Below are 17,911 nucleotides of genomic sequence, written 5' to 3' on the forward strand. Positions count from 1 at the left end.
TCTTCCCAAAGGAAGTTGGGGAGTCCACAGAGGGGGTCCCCCAAGGAGTATTTGGGGGATCCAGGCTGATAAGAGCCTATTCTTATCTGGTGGCAGCGAGAAAATATCCAAGCTGGTAGTGAGAGCATTGCCTCAATTTAACCACTCATTCCCCTGTTCTTAGTACACAGACCAAGTACTTTTGTGTCGACGGACCACATAGAACTTAGTGATTCCTATGATAGCCAGGGAGAGTTGATTTGTAAAGCCCAATGGATTTCTCTTTTGACTGAATATCCTAGTGGATTTAATCAGACTCTAGGTTTGGCCATAACAAGTTCAATAGTTGCTATTTGCTCTTAGATCTTCAGCTTCATTAAATATAAAAGTTTCAGCTTTTGTTAGCAGTTAGTTGTATCTAGATCTATAATGGCTGTTATATCTGCCTAAGAAGAGACACAAAACGGAGAGCCTGACCACTTGTGGTCATTAAGGAGCCCATGGCATATTTCATAAGGGTAGAAGTGTTAGCTCTAGTCACATGACCAAATTACAGTTTGAGTAGCTATATTCTCCCCCACCTTAAATGCATCCCACAGTTTCAACACTGGATACAGTATGTTTCTTCTTTTCCCTGTTTATAATGTAACCCTTCTGCCAGGGGAAGCCAGCAGTAACCAGGGCTGGGTTCAATATGCAGGGGTTCCTTTCCATTGATACAACACAGAACCGTCTCGACCCCTCACCCAGTAACCTGGGAAATTTATACATCACCCCGGGCACCTCCAAGAGGCAATATTTCCCCACTCACAAGCACAAAGTCTGAGTGTAGAAAAGAAACTTCTAATAAAAGGAGGGAAGCAACTCAGAGTTCATTTGGGAAAACACCACAAACAGGGTTCATAAACATAAGCCATAAGTAAAAGACCACCCCCAAGTAGGTTAGGCAGTGTCCTTTTCCTCTCAGGTTCTTAAGTCCAGCAACCCCAAAGTCCCTTTCACATGCTTGACCCTTCTCTGTACCCCACTCAGAGTTGCTGTCTTTGGTCAGTGCAGACCCAGAGTCCATAGGTGCATCTGCAGAGTTCACCCTCCTCCTAGGTGGGGTGAAAATGTACTTTACTTGTGCCGCACCTCTCTGCCAGCCACCCTGTTGGCTACTCATCATCTCTCCACCAGCCTCCATGCTGGCCACTCGGCGCGCCTCTCTGACGCAACAGCCACTCATTCACTAGCTGTCAGTCACCTTCTGCTGCCACCTGCCTCTCTGCTGTGACCTCTGCACATCAGTCTCTTAGTAATTTTTAGCTCTTAGCAGGCAGGGCCAAAACACAGTCCTACCACAACTGATTTCAGCTCTGATCGGGTATTTAACATAACAAAGAGGCTCCTAAGAAAGCTTATTTAGCTCTATTCTTTGAACAGTGGGAAGGAACAGGTTAAACCAATCTAGGGAAGACCCTTGATGAGGGTATGTAGCCTTCTGGCTGAGATATCTGTCTCCACCCCTCTTACTTTCACAGGGCACTGACATTCGAGTCCCTGGCTTAACGAGGTTCTTTCAACAGAGAGTGGCCCCTCCTTTGGGACAGGTTAAACACAGTCCTGCTTTCCTGTATTCCTACAATAATTACAACACTAGTAACTATATTTCAGTATCCCTGAATTCAGTACTAAGGTGTTTTGTACCCAACACCAGCCAAAGTTGATCACTTTAACATTGCTATATCTGCTGAATATGTAAGCAGAGCAGGAGCAAACTGTATTTATATAAACACAACCAATGCCTCTTCCCCACCCAGATAGCTGTCAGGGAAGCATTCGTTCAGACCCTGCTTACATCATTTTGTGGTGGGGTGCTATCTAGTTGCCACATTCTACACCAGATGTGGCCAGATTAAATTAACTCTGCATGAAAGGGTTCACATGCAGTGTGTTGGCTTTATCATGACACAGACTGGCCCTGCCTTAGAACAAATATAAATGGCTAGATCAGAATTCTTAAGCTTTTGTGCTCCTCTGATAATACAGAATTCTCCTTTATTTTTATCTTGCCAGAAATTCTCCATCTGGCCCTTTGCCTTCAGCTCATAGTTTCCATTGGAAAGGAGAGGAGCTAGTTCTACCCTCTTTTATGTTGGTTCCTTAGGGAAGGCCATTCCCTCCATGTCTGGAAGCTAATGCAGTTTCTAGGGGCAGAACAAGTTCTCTTCCCTTACCTCAGAGAAGTAGTTTTAATTTACTCCTTGTCCTGCTGAATGAGGCTATATTCTACTCATCACAAATATTGGCCATATTCTGGCACTGAGAAGCTTTCTGACTGTGACGCTAACAGCCCCTCAGTACAAGAAGACAAGGGCTTCACTGGTATCTGGTAGTGAGCTTCAGTTGGCTGACCAGTTCGGTATACCCCAACTCACTGATGCCGTAACCTGTATCTAAAAGGTGTCATATAAGATATCAATAGAAAGCTAACATCATACTGATCATTAATATTATTGCATGGTGTATGTATGGAGGACAAATGCAAAATTACAAAATATTGGAAACAATGTTCTTAATGTGTGTCTTAATGTGTGTTTACCAGGCGGGGCTGATGTTACTCCACCCTCACCAAAGGGATGTGGTTTTGCCACTTTGCAGGTAGTTCCAAGAAACATTAAAAGACAATGAGAATGCATTTACATTAAAAGTAAACTAAACCTAGCCAAATAAAAAGGAGACAAGCTAACCACTCAGCATCATGGCAGGGGGAGGAGATTGCAGGAACCAGTTTGCATTTTAGCAAACACCAGAAGGGGGAGAAACCAGCATGAAACTTCCTTCACCATGAGACTCTGTGTATCTTTCCTTACAGCTTGAATGAGCTTTACTTTGCGGGAGAGATATCCTTCAGAAGAATCCATTTCAAAGATCACTGGACTATAAAAGAGATGGCTGCTGAACCCCAAGTTATCTTTCAACTATAAAGACAAAGAAACCAAGCACTTTGGACATAGTGGGAGATCCTGACCATGGGGGTGGTCAGCCATTTTGCTGGAAAGTAGTGTGGTCAGAATCTTATCTTGAACCTTTCGTTAAGTCTTAGTCTCTAGAAAGTGTTTTTCACTTTTATTTGCTTGTAACTGTTGGGTGTGTTTTGTTATAGTGTTATAGTCTGTTAAAATATGTATATATTAAATCCAATATGTAGTTTGTAAATATATAGCAGCAGTCCAAGATGGAGTTTGAACTGCCATCTTGTGACTGCTATCTTGTTGTTTACTGTTATCATGGCCCAGTCATAACTGGATCCAACTGGCTTTTCTCACCACTGGCAACTCCAAGGACAATTTTACCTCAGACTGTTTCCCACCTTTGCTGGGACTGTACCATATTTTCCCGCCACTGAAGGCATAAAGGGACTGAACCCACTGACAAGAGGCATAGTCCATCCCAGTGACTGTCCGTGCGTGGTTCAGGCCTTCACAGCACCAGTGCATTGTTGAAGGGTATCACCATTCCTGAAGAGAAGAGAAGGAGAAGAAGACATTCCATCTTACCTGCTCCTGTTCCTGGATACAACATCACCAGAGGGTTGCGGTTCACTACTTCCACCCTGAGACATCGAGGGACTCTCCAGTGCTCCTCCTTAGCGGGTTCCAATTACCCAACGAGTGTAGGTCCTGGACTTCACCGCCGCCATAGACGTGCTGACAATGTAGTGAGGTAAATAGGGTTTTCTCAGTTGGGGATTTATATGTGTTATTGCCAGGGTGATTTGTATTTTGGATCTGAGCTTCATGCTCCTGTTTTAAGGCTGCTGTTTCACTGTTTTTGTATTGTTTACCTAGTTACTGTTCATTTACATTTACCCCTTTCCCTGATTTTGTAAATTTATCCCCCCAATACATTTACCTGTTGTTTTTACCTTTACCTATTGCCAGTTTTTATTATTTGCACTACACATAGGGAAGAGGGAGGGAGACCTGTACACCAGTTCACCGGTGACACACATGGCAGAGGGTGGGTCTGGTCTTCTGAGTAAAAGGGGCTTGTTTTACATCTTGATACCTACATTATTATACATCTAGAGTTACCTTGGCTCCCCTTTGAGCTAACATAACCATTTCTATCTCTAGCCTTTATACTTGAATTCACTTAAAATCCTAACTCCTTTTGTTAATAAACTTGTTTTACTTTTAAACTGAACCACACCAATGCTGTGCTTGAACTGAAGTGATTGTTAATGTCAGTTAAAGTGATAAACTGTGCATTTTGTCTCTTTAGAGGAACAAACGAACATTTCATTTCCTCTGAAGGGCCCTGAAAAAGGCTGGGCACTGCAGAGCACACGGTTTTGGGAAAATTCAGGACAAGAGGGGTGTTCGGGTCATCTTGCTAGATGTAAGCAAGGCTAGTGGAGGCCAGATCATGGCTGTGGTATAACAAGCAGGCTGATGGAGTTGGAGTTGCTGGTCCAGAGTTACTTATTAAATGTACATTCATTGCATGCTGGTATGCTGGCCGGGAGCACCCAGACAAGGAAGCTATAACAGCACAGCATTTTAAGGCACCCCGGTTACAAGGCAGGTGATGACACAACCCCTCACTGGTCTGGATTGCACCCCAGAATGTGACACTGACCATTTACATTTCAGTTGGATAATGCATGCTGAATATCCTACTATAAGTTTTCATGGAGTCGGTTGAACACTGTTGAGAATTAGCATGTTTCACTAGCCAGAGGTGGGTGCCTTTCTGAGGTGGATGTAGTGAGCCAGCTGCGTAGTTAGTATATTAGCTTTAGGGTCTGGTCCTGAGATATGCACTTGCAATGCTCATTAACTTCATTGAGAGTTGCAGGGGCTTAGCACTTTTTCTGATCAGTCCTTAAGCTGTAATTTGAGATGGAATGTGCTATATGAAATGTATTAATCTGTGTGTGGAACAAATCCACTGAAATAAAGGAAAAGCCTGTGTAAAAATCTATGGCAGGATATATACCATAGTTTGTAAAGCACCTTGAGAGTTTCCTCTCTGAAGAGTGATATTTAGTTGCAAAGTATTATTTCTTTTAGATGCTAAAAAGGTAAACATTAAGATGAGCTATATGTAATTATGGTGTAGAAGAAATCCAGCAATATTCAATGTGTGGGTCAGGAATCTGGACTCAAACAATAAACTGCTGCTACTGATGCTCCAAATCAAACCAGAGAAAAGCTTTGTGGAAGTGATCTATAGCTGTGTCTGAGGAGGAGGGGACTTCCCTGTCACCTGCACTTTATAGCGCTTATTTTGGGGGAGTTATATACCCCACACAGCCTGGAATCATTCACGTAACCCTGTTAATTTCAATGTAGCACGGATGGAGGCTTCTAGGTTAGATGTTAAACAAAATAAGGCTTAGAGTTGGTCAATTTTTTTTTTGACAGAACAGTTTTCTATTTGAAAATGAAGTTTTGTTGAAAACAAAACATTTCACGTAACCCTGTTAATTTCAATGAAGTTTTAGACAGGACAAAGTTGAAACAAATTCTTTTGATTTTCTTGTTTTGTTATGATAATATTGAAACACTTCATTTCAGAAAGGCACAAATACTTCAATTCATTTTGTTTCGACTTTGATCTAATATTTTAACACTGTATTATATAATAGATTATGTTTTGACATTATCAAAATAACTTCACATTATCAAAATGTTTCCATGTTTCTGACTCAACATATTTTTGAATTTTCATTACATGAGAATTTTCAAAAATTGACTTTTTGTTGCAACTTGGAATGAAGTTTTTTTTTCAAAATGTCATATCCCCACAGAATGAAAATTCCATCTTCCAACAAGCTCTCATAACAATTAAGAGCTCAATAACCCATAAATGCAATAGAGCAAGTTTTCTCACGATCACTGGGGAAGTGCAGAGAAGATCTCTTTCTCACTACTATCGTGTTGGTTTTGCTTGGGCTCTCCAGCCTTTACTATTCTTTCCCTCTAAGTTGCACATTTTAGACAGGTTGGATGTTAATCTTTGGACTGCAGAGCCCTTTGCTACTTTTCCGTGGCTGAAATTTGGAACAGAGCTGCCAACCCAAGGGAAAGGTCAGTAAACTCAGGCTGTAGAACCTAAATAATGCATTCACTGCCTTTGGATATTGGGGTTTTCCTGATCAGGTTAATCTGAGTCCCTGATAACATTCTCAAGACCTGGATTTGCATAGATGATGATCATGCTGGACAGAGGAATGGATTGTGCTGTGGTGCCCCAGAAAGTGGGAGTCTGTGGAATGATTATGCTAGAGATGCTACTTATTCCTCAAAATCAAGAAACAGCCTCCCTAGCTGTGAAGCCCAGATAGTTCCCAGAGCTTCTATAAACTGCAGTCATAAGGGCTCCATTTGGCTGGCTTTGTCTCTATGTAATAAAATCCCATGTGGTAATGATTAAAGCAAAAATCCCATTAACATTTCAAAAACTGTATTCATTCTACCTAAACAAAACCATTTACTTCAAAAAAATCTGATGGGCAATGATACATTTTCATGAAATCTATACAAAACATTGAATGGTTTACTACATCATCCACCCAAGTCTTGTTCTGAAGGAATTTATTCCTTTTTAACGTCTGGTGACAGCAGTTTATATATATCTATGGCTTCTCATGAATGCGGGGAGGATGGGAGTTTGCACGAGGGGAATCTAAACAGACTCATTTATAGAAAGGGATTCCTTTTTATGTATACATATATAATAGAGGTAGGTGTTTCTGGTTAGGGAACATATGTTTTTTAACAATCTGAATGAAAGAAAAAGCAATGCACTTCTAAATGGTATGCACTTTTATGGTACAGGCTCTTTCGTAGTTTGGTTAGACGTGTAGAGATGACCAAATAAAAAATCATTATCCTTCTGGCACACAATTCCACTATTCTGATCCTGACTGTACAGTGCTGATTCTACTAGATGTTGATGTCTGAAGAAAGTGTAAACAATTGAATGTGAAGCACTGGAGCACTGGAATGGGTTACCTAGGGAGGTGGTGGAATCTCCACCCTTAGAGGTTTTTAAGGTCCGGCTTTGAGCAGGGGATTGGACTAGATGTCTTCTTGAGGTCTCTTCCAACCTTAATATTCTGTGAATATGCTTGGTTGGAGCAACCTCACAGCAGAGTAACTTATAAAGAGATTGTCATTTTAATTCATCTGTCATTAACATTTAATATTCTGTGGCCAGCTTCATGGTTATCACTATGCTGTGCACTTAGGCCACACAGGACTTCATAGCAGCAATCAGGACAGAACTCAAATTCTTCCTCTCCAGAAGTTCAAGTCCTGATTGCTGCTATGAAGTCCTGTGTGGCCTAAGTGCTGTGTGACCCATTGAGGACTGTGTGACCCATTGAGGACACGAAGAATTTTCTTTGGCTGCTGCACTACTTGGGTTTATGACACACAGTCAAGTAATTTTGATTTCACCCAGTAATATGCAGTAATTCATTACGACAAGTAAACCACTAGATGAAAATATAGCAGTGACACTGCACTATTCCACTATAAGTTGGGGGGACAACTGGGTGGCCTTCTTTGAGGTCATCCTCAAGATTGCTCCTTAACTAGTCCGACTGGAGCTGCAGTAAGTCACCATCCCTTCAGCTCACCTTCTTCCATTCAGTTTTGTCACCTCTGCAATTCATCCAAGCCCTGAAGCAGCTCCTGAACCTGAGAGTCTGTCATCCTACAATATGCCGTGCAACTGCCAAAATATCAGGCCAGCTGGTTTATTCATTTTATACAGTGCAAATGATATTAAACTGCACCGTACAGATAAGTATTCAAAAAATTGCCAGGTTATTTTCTTCACACAAAATTAGCCAATTTGCCAGTGTAAGTGATTGCAAAGAATGCAAAGCAACCCATTCCAGTGATTAACCTCTTAGTTAATAAAAGCAAGATTTTCTTGTGTATAAATAATATAATAAAAGGAACATTCATATGAAAGTAATATAGCATACACTATTCTCTGCTCTTCTCCTTAATTAGTAAATAATTCATCAACCTCTGAAATGAATTGGGCTTCCACCCACATTTCTTCATCCAATTATCATGAAATAGGAAAGCAGGATTCTTCTCCTTTTGAAAAGGATGACATAATGAAATTGTTCAATAGCTTTTCTCAGCTCTGTGCCTGGCTAGATTAGTACTTCATTGGCATACTTTCAGCAAGTTATTTCATGATTTTCCTCTTCAGGTTGCATGGATTTGTGTTCATCATTTTCCGTCCCCCGCTCCCGTCTCTTAACTTCCCCATATTTTTCTTTCACTATGATGCTTGTAGATATCACCTGTATTAAGGTTGTCTTATATTGACATAACTTTAGAAGTATGTTCATTGCATTTCAATATGTTCTCAGTAGAAATGGGATGGCACAACTTTTACAAGACTGATGAACTGCACTTGGATACAGAAATTGCCTTTTGCATTCTAGAGCCTTTTTCTCCACTCCACCCCCACAAAATACAGCACATTACTGAAGTACACAGACACACATATTAAAAGACCATTATTAAAGATGCAGAGTCAAGCACTCAAAAGACAGGAAATGCCAGTTAAAGCACCTGTGTAACCTAAACTTGTCCCTACTTTTGTCAATACATTATGAAACAGTCTGTAATTATGTGACCCTAGTGTCATTCAGTGCACAGAATGTACCATGCTCTATTACTGAGCAGCTATTCCATATTTTGTTTTCTCCTTGTTGTTCAGTGTGTGGCCCCATATCTTGCTCTGAAGACAGAATTTATTTACTCCTGGGCTTTTCTATTGTACTTACAATTACAGTAGCTGAGTGCTTCACAGACATTAATTAATTTATCTTCCCAACACCCCAGTGAGTTTGGGAAGGCGGGATAGTATTATCTCCATTTTACAGAGAGGCAACTGAGGCACAGAAAGATAGCACTTTATGTTCAAAGCACAGCTCCCATTGACTTCAGATGCAGGGGTGTGTGCTCGGGATCTCAAATTCGCCCCCCAGAAAATGAGGAATACACAATCAGTGACCACCTGTGAAAAGTCTGATGTTAAGTGACTTGCCCAACATCAAATAGAATTCTGTGGCAGAGGCAGGGATAGAATCAAATTTTCCAGAGCAGCATTCAGTTGTCAGAACCATGAGATTCTCGCTTCTCTTCCTTCAGTCCCTTGCCTAATTCACTATATGCTTTGCCATTTCAGCAACAAATAAAGTAGGGCTTCCTACAGAGCTCAGCCTTCTTTCACTACTCAGCCTCGATTCATCCCCAGAGCAGGTGCATCCTGTGCACTGAATCAGGGAGGGGTCCTGTGGGAAAATAGAATGTGATCATGTAATTAAACAGTTTATCATAATGCTCATACACAACCTTAATTCTGGTGTTTCCTAATTTTTGGATGCTTGACTTCGCAACCTTAATAACATTCTTTTAACATAGTTTGGGGGGGGAAAGAAAATATATAAATTTTATCATATGTCATCATATTGACATCCACATGGGTCATCAGTAGGCTTGGCATCATTAGATCCACGACCCAGATGTCTGGTACAGCTAACCGAGTAACTGATAGCAGTAGTAGGTTGTCATACTTTATGTGGACACACTAGAGGGGGATGGAACACTTTGCCAATGGGATTCACAAATATTTATTGATAGCAGGGGAATGGTAAGACTCAGGAATCTTGGTCTCCATTCTAGACTCTGGAGGAGTGTGTGCGCTAGTGGGCGCAGATTCTCATGTTCATTCCCTACAAGCATGACCCCTTCTGCCCATTCTTCTCCAACCTGCCCCTGTCCCAATCCTGTCTCTTCTCCACTCCTTGCCCTTTGTCTCAGCCCCATTCTCCTCACTTAGTCCCAGTGTCCATTCCTCAGGGTTTCCATCAGTGTCTGTGCCTGCAATTTCTACTCTAAGTCCTCTGAACCCCCATCCCAGTCCCAGTGTCCCCCCCAATCCTACTTCCAGTCTCCTTGCTCAGCCAGTCCCAGTTGTCCTCTTTCTGTTTTCTCATCTGATCTGCCACTATCTCCCACCCAGCCTCCATTTGCACTTCCTGCCCCCCCCCACACATTCTCCATCCCCGCTTAGTCTCAGTCCCAATTTCCCTCCAAAGGATCCTTGTCCGGTCTACTTGTCCCAGGCTCTTTTTCCAGACAGTCCTAGTTCAACCCCTGCACCTTGGCTCCTTGTCAGGTATGTTTCCCCTTCTCCCCTCTGCCCAGGAGCACTGGCAGCCCTTTTGGCACCCTAGGCAGTGGAAGGTCCCGCCCCCAAAATGGCGCCCCTGATGGAGGCAGCGGAAGGTTCCATCCATGAAATACCGCTGACGATAGTGGCGGCCAAACATCTGGCCACTGCAGTCGCCGCCCCCCAAATGTTAGTCCCCTTGGCGACCGCCTAGGTCACCTAATGGGTTGCGCCAGCCCTGCCTCTGCCATATTTCAAGTTTTTCCATAGAAAAAGTCCCAAGAATGTTTTATTTGGGCAAAACACCTTATTTTCCCCTAGCCTTATTCTAGAAAATGGCAGAGCTGAAATTAAAAAAAAATATATTCAGCCTAAAGCAGACATCCAGCGTGGAAAAATTCAACCCAAACATTTAAAGTTTAAATTAATCACAGTTAACTCTCACGATTAACTCAAAAAAGTGAATCACAATTAAAAAAATTCATCGCGATTAATCACACTTTTAATTACACTGTTAAACAATAGAATATCAATTGAAATTTATTAAATATTTTGGATGTTTTTCTACATTTTCAAATATATTTATTTCAATTACAACACAGAATACAAAATGTACAGTGCTCACTTTATATTATTTTAACTACAAATATTTGCACTGTAAATATGATAAAGAAATAGTATTTTTCAATTCACCTCATTCAAGTCCTGCAGTGCAATCTCTGTAATTGAAATCAATATATTTGAAAATGTAGAAAATATTTAAATAAATGGTATTCTATTATTCTTTAACAGTGCAATTAATTGCACAATTAATCACAATTCATTTTTTTTTAATCGCTTGACAGTCCTAGTTATAAGTAACTGAAAACAGGTTCTTATCATGGGAACTTCTGTACTACCGTAATAAGAGGTGGAACTACCATCCCTGACTATAATAAGGCCATTATTGAAACTTTATTTAGGGAAGCATATTTTTTCTTTGGATGTAAAAAACCATATAAATGTGCAGGCCAATATTTTTGTTGTTAGTGGTGGTGTGTTTAATCTTTATGTGGGAATATACTAATATCTAGTGCATTGTAGCTTGTCTTTCTCTCAGAAACATATGTATGATATGCAAAGGGGATGCCATTGTAGTTCCCAACCAAGATGAATACATTAATGAGACCATCAACGCTCTGACACCAGCTACTATAATGAACTGAAAGAGGACCCCCACATGACAACTCACACAGGAATTTAAGAATATCATCAAATCCTTCCCCAAACAGCTCCACGAGAATCTCTACAACTTCATGCCCCACGAACCTACTTGGGAAGCAGGTAGAATATCCTTAACGGTACATCTACACTACGGGATTATTCTGATTTTACATAAACCGGTTTTGTAAAACAGATTGTATAAAGTCGAGTGCACGTGACCACACTAAGCACATTAATTCGGTGGTGTGCGTCCATGGTCCGAGGCTAGCGTCGATTTCTGGAGCGTTGCACTGTGGGTAGCTGTTGTTTAAACAACTATTTTAGACAACTAAAAGGCAGCATATCACAAATCCATGATTTCGGAGCGAATTGCTAAATTTGCTGGAAGCAGGTATGGCTATCCTGATGGACGTTCATGGCACATTTTACGGATTTTTTTTTTACTACTAGATTGTAACATTAGATCTCACGGATAGAATGTTTCAAATACATCAGTCAAGCCGCTTGGAAAATCTTCCTACACAATTAGGATTACTCTGCACATTTAATAAATGACTTTGACTCCAAACATTGTTTCTATACGTGTAAAATCACACCAATTCAGCAGAAGGCAGAATTTTCTTCATTTTGATTTAGACCTGCTTACATTACTAAAGTGTCGAATGTGACTCTTAGGGGTATTCTACATCTACGCAGATTCATTCCTTATTTTACATAAACTGGTCTTTTGTAAAACAGATTGTATAAAGTCAAGTGCACGTCGGCCACACTAAGCACATTGATCCGGACGGTGTGCGTCACATGGTCCGTAGGATCATAGCGTCGATACGTTCCTAGGCAGCGTCCCCCATCCTGTGGGTAAGCTATCTCGGTGTAGCTATCCATAGTTCCTCAGTCTCCACGCCCCCTTGAGATTCTGGCCTATGTATGATCCCAGGCTGTGATGGGGCAATAAATCATTGTCGGCGGGTGGGGTTCTGGGTAATCGATCGTCAGCCAGTCGCTATTCCCTTTCCTCCGGGAAAGCAACGGCAGACAATCATTCATGCACCCTTTTTCCCTGGATTGCCCTGGCAGATGCCACTAATTCACGGCAAACCATGGGAGCCTGGTTTTGGCCTTTTGTCACTGTCACCGGTATGCTGTACTGGATGCTGCTCTGACAGACTGGGGGCGATACTGCAGCGCTACACAGCAGGCATTCATTTGACCTTTGCAATGAACAGGTAGCAGAGACGGTGTATTGTTTCCAACCCATCTGCTAGGCCAGGGTCTGCCATGGTCCACCATTGTAAATTTTGGCGAATGAGATGACGGTTATCTGTCATTCCTGTATCTGGTCTAGGCTGCTGTCATGGGTGCTCCCTGGCTGAGGTGGCCGGGCGCATAAGGAACAAAAATGGGAATGACTCCCACGAGGTCATTCCTTCCTTACGTTTTATCTAAAAATAGAGTCAGTTCCTGCCTAGAATATGGGGCAAGGTGTACTAGAGAACCAGAGTGAGCACAGAACCGAGCTCAGATGTCAGCAGCGCGCTCAGAGATGTCCCGCAGAAATGATGAGCTGCATGCCATTCATGGGGGTGCCCCTGCACAACCCCTCACCCATTGTGCTTCCCTCCTCCCCCAACCTTCCTGGGCTACCGTGGCAGTGTCCCCACCCATTTGTGTGATGAAAAGTAATAAAGAATGCAGGAATAAGAAAACACTGGACTTGTTAGTGAGATAAAAGGGGGAGGCAGCCCTCCAGGGTGGAGGCAGCAACATTAAGCCGGTGATGTGGGGGAGGGGAGCCCAGTCATCCCGCTGCTATGATAGTCCAGGCCAGTACAGAATCTTTTCTTACACATGAAGGGAGGGGGCTGATGCGAGCTCAGCCCAGTTGCTATGATAAAGGACGGTTACCAGCCATTCTGTACCATCTAATTGGGAATGACCGGGAGTCATTCCTATTTTTACCCAGGTGCCGCCGGCCCAGCCTCACCTGAGGCAAGCCAGGAGGCCACTCACAGGGCTGATGATGAGGGACGGATAGTCAAGTCCATATTGCTACCATCTGCCCACCGGGAGAGGGGAAGAGGGAGAAGATGCCCCCTACTTGTTTCAGCCCTGGCTGCAAGCACTCCGTCTAAAATCAGCAGCATTTTGCAGTAGACATAGCGGTGACTTGAAAAAAAGTCAAGAAACGATTTTTTACCCTTTTCTTTCACGGAGGGGGAGGGGGTAATTGAACGAGCATATGACCTGACCACCTGGGACAATGTTTTTGACCCTACAGGCATTGGGAGCTCAGCCAAGAATGAAAAATGGATTTTCAGAAGACTGCAAGCGGACTGTGGGATAGCTGGCAGTCCCTGTCTACCTCCCTCTTCCTCCATGAGCGTCCATTTGATTCTTTGGCTTTCCGTTACGTCTTGTCACGGCAGCACTGTGTGCTGTGGACCTCTGTACTTCATAGCCTGGAGATTTTTTTTCAAATGCTTTTGGCATTTCGTCTTCTGTAACGGAGCTCTGATAGAACAGATTTGTCTCCCCATACAGTGATCAGATCCAGTATCTCCCGTACTGGGTCCACCATGCTGGAGCTCTTTTTGGATTTGAGACTGCATCGCCAGCCGTGCTGATCAGAGCTCCACGCTGAACAAGCAGGAAATGCAATTCAAAAGTTCGCGGGGCTTCTCCTGTCTACCTGGCCAGTGCATCCGAGTTCGGATTGCTGTCCAGAGCGGTCACAATGGTGCACTGTGGGATACCGCCCAGAGGCCAATGCCGTCGATTTGCGGCCACACTAACCCTAATCCGATATGGTTATACCGATTTTAGCGCTACTCCTCTCGTTGGGGAGAAGTACAGAAACCGATTTAAAGAGCCCTTTATATCGATATAAAGGGCCTCGTTGTGTGGACGGGTACAGTGTTAAATCGGTTTAACACTGCTACAATCGGTTTAAACGCGTAGTGTAAACCAGGCCTAAGATACACAAACAAGGGAACCCAGGCAAACCAGTCTCATCTGGCCTTGCCACTCTTATTGAAGGAATAAGGAAGAATAGAAACTATCCTCAAACCAGTCACCACACAAAGGGCCACCTTCCTACAGGACACAAATAACTTCCTCCAGAAACTCTGCAACATTAACAACCTCTCTAAGTACACAAAGTCTATAGATGCCACCTTCCTAATATACCATCATCCCACACAATGTCAGCATCCCTGCCTGCCTCAGATATCTACAAGATAGTTGACAACACTCAGATATCCATCTGAAACCCATTGCCAAACTCATTCATTTCATCCTCACCCATGAACATTTACATTCAACAACAAACACTTTGTCCAGATCATGGAAACAGTCATAGATATTAGGTTGGCTCCCCAACATGTCAATCTCTTCATGGCCACCTTGAGGAAGAATTTCTGGATAAATGCACCATGAAACCAATGATATACCTGAGATATATTAATAATATTTTCATCCTCATATTCCTTCCTCATATTTCCTTCCTCATATTCTTCCTCTCAAGAAGTTCAAGTCCACAATTTCAACAACCACCATCTATCAACCTTTCTCTAAAACCCTTCCATATCAGCCTCAACTTCCTATCAGTTTCAACAATGGAATCCTACAGAAAACAATGGAATCATATAAGAAACCCATAACCCAGTAACCACTCCAAACATATCAGGAAATCTGTCATCAATAGAGCAGGCACTCAGAAACGACAGAATATGCTCTGAGGAGGAAGTCAGGGATACACATCTTAACACTTAAAACGTCTTCACCAAACAAGGACACTTCATCAGAGAAGTAGATCTCATCATGGAATGGGCCGACCAAATACTCCAAGAGAACCTGCTTCAATACAGAGGGGAAAAAAGCCTTTGACTGCACACCCCTAGTTGTCACCTGCCACCCTACACTGGAACCCATAGAAGGTTTCTTTAAACAATTATTTCTTTCAGGATACAGTTGCCATCAACTTTTCTGAACTCTCTCTTCTGGACTTCAAACAATCTGCCAACATCACCAAGCTCATCACCAGAAGCAAGCTCCCCACAGACCAGGACACACCAACTCAAAGCAGCACCAGACCCTGCCAGAACAACTGATGCAAAACCTGTAGACGTATCTCTGCTGCTGAGATGATCAATATCCCCTACAACATGGGTCCTACACATGCTTATCACATAGTCCAGTGCCCAGTAACAACTATATAGGTGAAACCAGACAACCACTATGTTCTCAGATGAACTCATATACAAAAATGATAAAAGATAAAAACACCCTAACACCTCTGGGCAAACACTTTTCACAAAACAAAAAGTCCATATCTGACCTCTCAGTCCTTGTCCTCAAAGGAAAGTGCACAACATCTTCAAAAGACAAACCTTGGAGCTTAAATTCATAACTTTGCTAGACACTGAAAATCAAAGTCTTAATAAAGACACTCCATTTGTGGCTTATAACAACAATCTGTAACCCATTAACCCACCTTTTTTGTCCTATGACAGCAAGGATGTTAACTGCCATGTCACCTTTTTTACAATATGTGTTAACTACTTATGCTAAATGATCTGTTCTACTTCGTATTTAGCTGTGACACTCTGAGTACCTTTCCCAGGCCTGAACAAGAGCTCGGTGTAGCTCAAAAACTTGTCTCTTTCACCAACAGAAGCTGGTCCAATAAAAGATATTACCTCACCATCAGGTAGCAAATTTGCAACAGAATGACACAACACTCATATAACATTTTTCTGGCTATAATACTACTTTAGGGAACTCCAGTGGTCCTGTATCAGAGCAAGTCTGCGCATTTCAAGAGATGTAGTAAATATCCCATGTTGTCAGAACCAGTCAATGGAGCCTCTGGAATATCTAATTGCAAATTCCCTTGATTTTGAGACTCTATAGGCAACAAGACTGAGCTTAGCTTTCACTTTAAAAGAAAAAAAAAAGAGATGTCTAGTCCTTTTTGTTGTCAAGAGCCTTGTCAGTATAAAGAGGGCATTAGAACTGAAGGTTTGTGGCTGTGATTTCCCGTAAAAATAATGGATTATTAATGGGTACCCACAAAAGCCTAGAACTGGCCTTGGGCACCCAAGAAAATCCACAGGCATGGTTTCCTTGATTTGGGGTATGAGAGAGTCAGGGCAAATTTTCATTTGTGAGTGGGGTTCACAGGAACAATTTCCTTTTTTTTTTAAAAAAATGAAAACTGAAATTCTCACTTAATAACATGATTTCAGGAGCAAGGCTTTAAGAAAGACACCAAATATTGCAAGACTCAGAGGAGTTGCAACAACGTGAGGAGTCAGTTTAGTCTGGGGGGGTCCTAGAACATTATTTTGCAAGCCCAGTATAACATGTGAAGGCCATCTCTGGATTGAGTCCAAGAAAACAAATTGTAGAAGGTGTCATATAGTCACTCAGATTAGGAATAATTAAATTAAGTTGTACACTGGGTGGCAAGATGCACTTTTTCTATGTATTAAAAAGGGAAAGGGGACATCATCTTTCAGTGCTACCTGTGATAGGACATCATTCTTAAACAGTCAGATTTTCAATTGCCAAATGCTGTAAACAGCCACTGAAGAATTGGTCTCAGCCCTCCATTCAGCAATTATGGGGATGCAGAATAAGGTAAGCATGATATAAAATTTTATATTTGCTCTCTCAATAGTTAATTGCAGTAATCATTTTGATCCCACAGCACACAACATAAGTTTCCAATCTCACCCATTAGGCAAGACAGCCTTGTTCTTTATGGTTCCATATATTTAATGTGAGTAGAACCAGACGGTGTGCTGAAGGAAGAGTCTTTTTGAGCCCTCAACTAGTTGGACACATTTAGTTATCTTCACTTTTCCCACATAAAAGGAAAGTGTCAACATTAATATCAAAGCACAAATAAAATGATTATTTTCAAAATAAAAAATGACATTGTGAGAGATTATTTACCCTGAACCCTTAATATGAGAGAAAAACTGATATTAAAAGCTACATTGTTAATGGGCACATGGCCCCCCCAAAATACTTGGATCCAAAGCCTGATGAATCAAAGATGTATACCCAGCAGATAAGCAAAATCTTTGGTCAAAAAATTTAGAGGTATTAATTAGCTAACAGAGGGAGTCCATGCAGGCTCATGAATGTAATAGGAGAAACCTCTGAAAACCAAGAAACAGAAATTAATTGAAAAATATTATATTAGTGCTACAGAATTGATACAAAGTGTATCCTGTTTGATATCAAAATCCATGTATAAGTAAATTCCAGGGCCGGAAGTCTAAATTGTATTCTGTTTTGATGATTAATCACGGAAAGGAGAAGAATTTCCCAATACGATTTTCCTGTAATTAACTCACTTGTCAAAATAACTGGAATCCATTGACATGTAGTGGACATAGTACAAAAAAGGGGGCTAGGAGCTACTGGATGAAGCTTAAATGATGGCTCACTTTGTTCAAACAAGCATGTGAGATAATCTCTTCTGAACTGAATTTCTCTTTATTGGGTTCCTAACTGGGAC

This window comes from Chelonoidis abingdonii, chromosome 2 (genome assembly GCF_003597395.2).
Source record: "Chelonoidis abingdonii isolate Lonesome George chromosome 2, CheloAbing_2.0, whole genome shotgun sequence".
NCBI lineage: Eukaryota > Metazoa > Chordata > Testudines > Testudinidae > Chelonoidis > Chelonoidis abingdonii.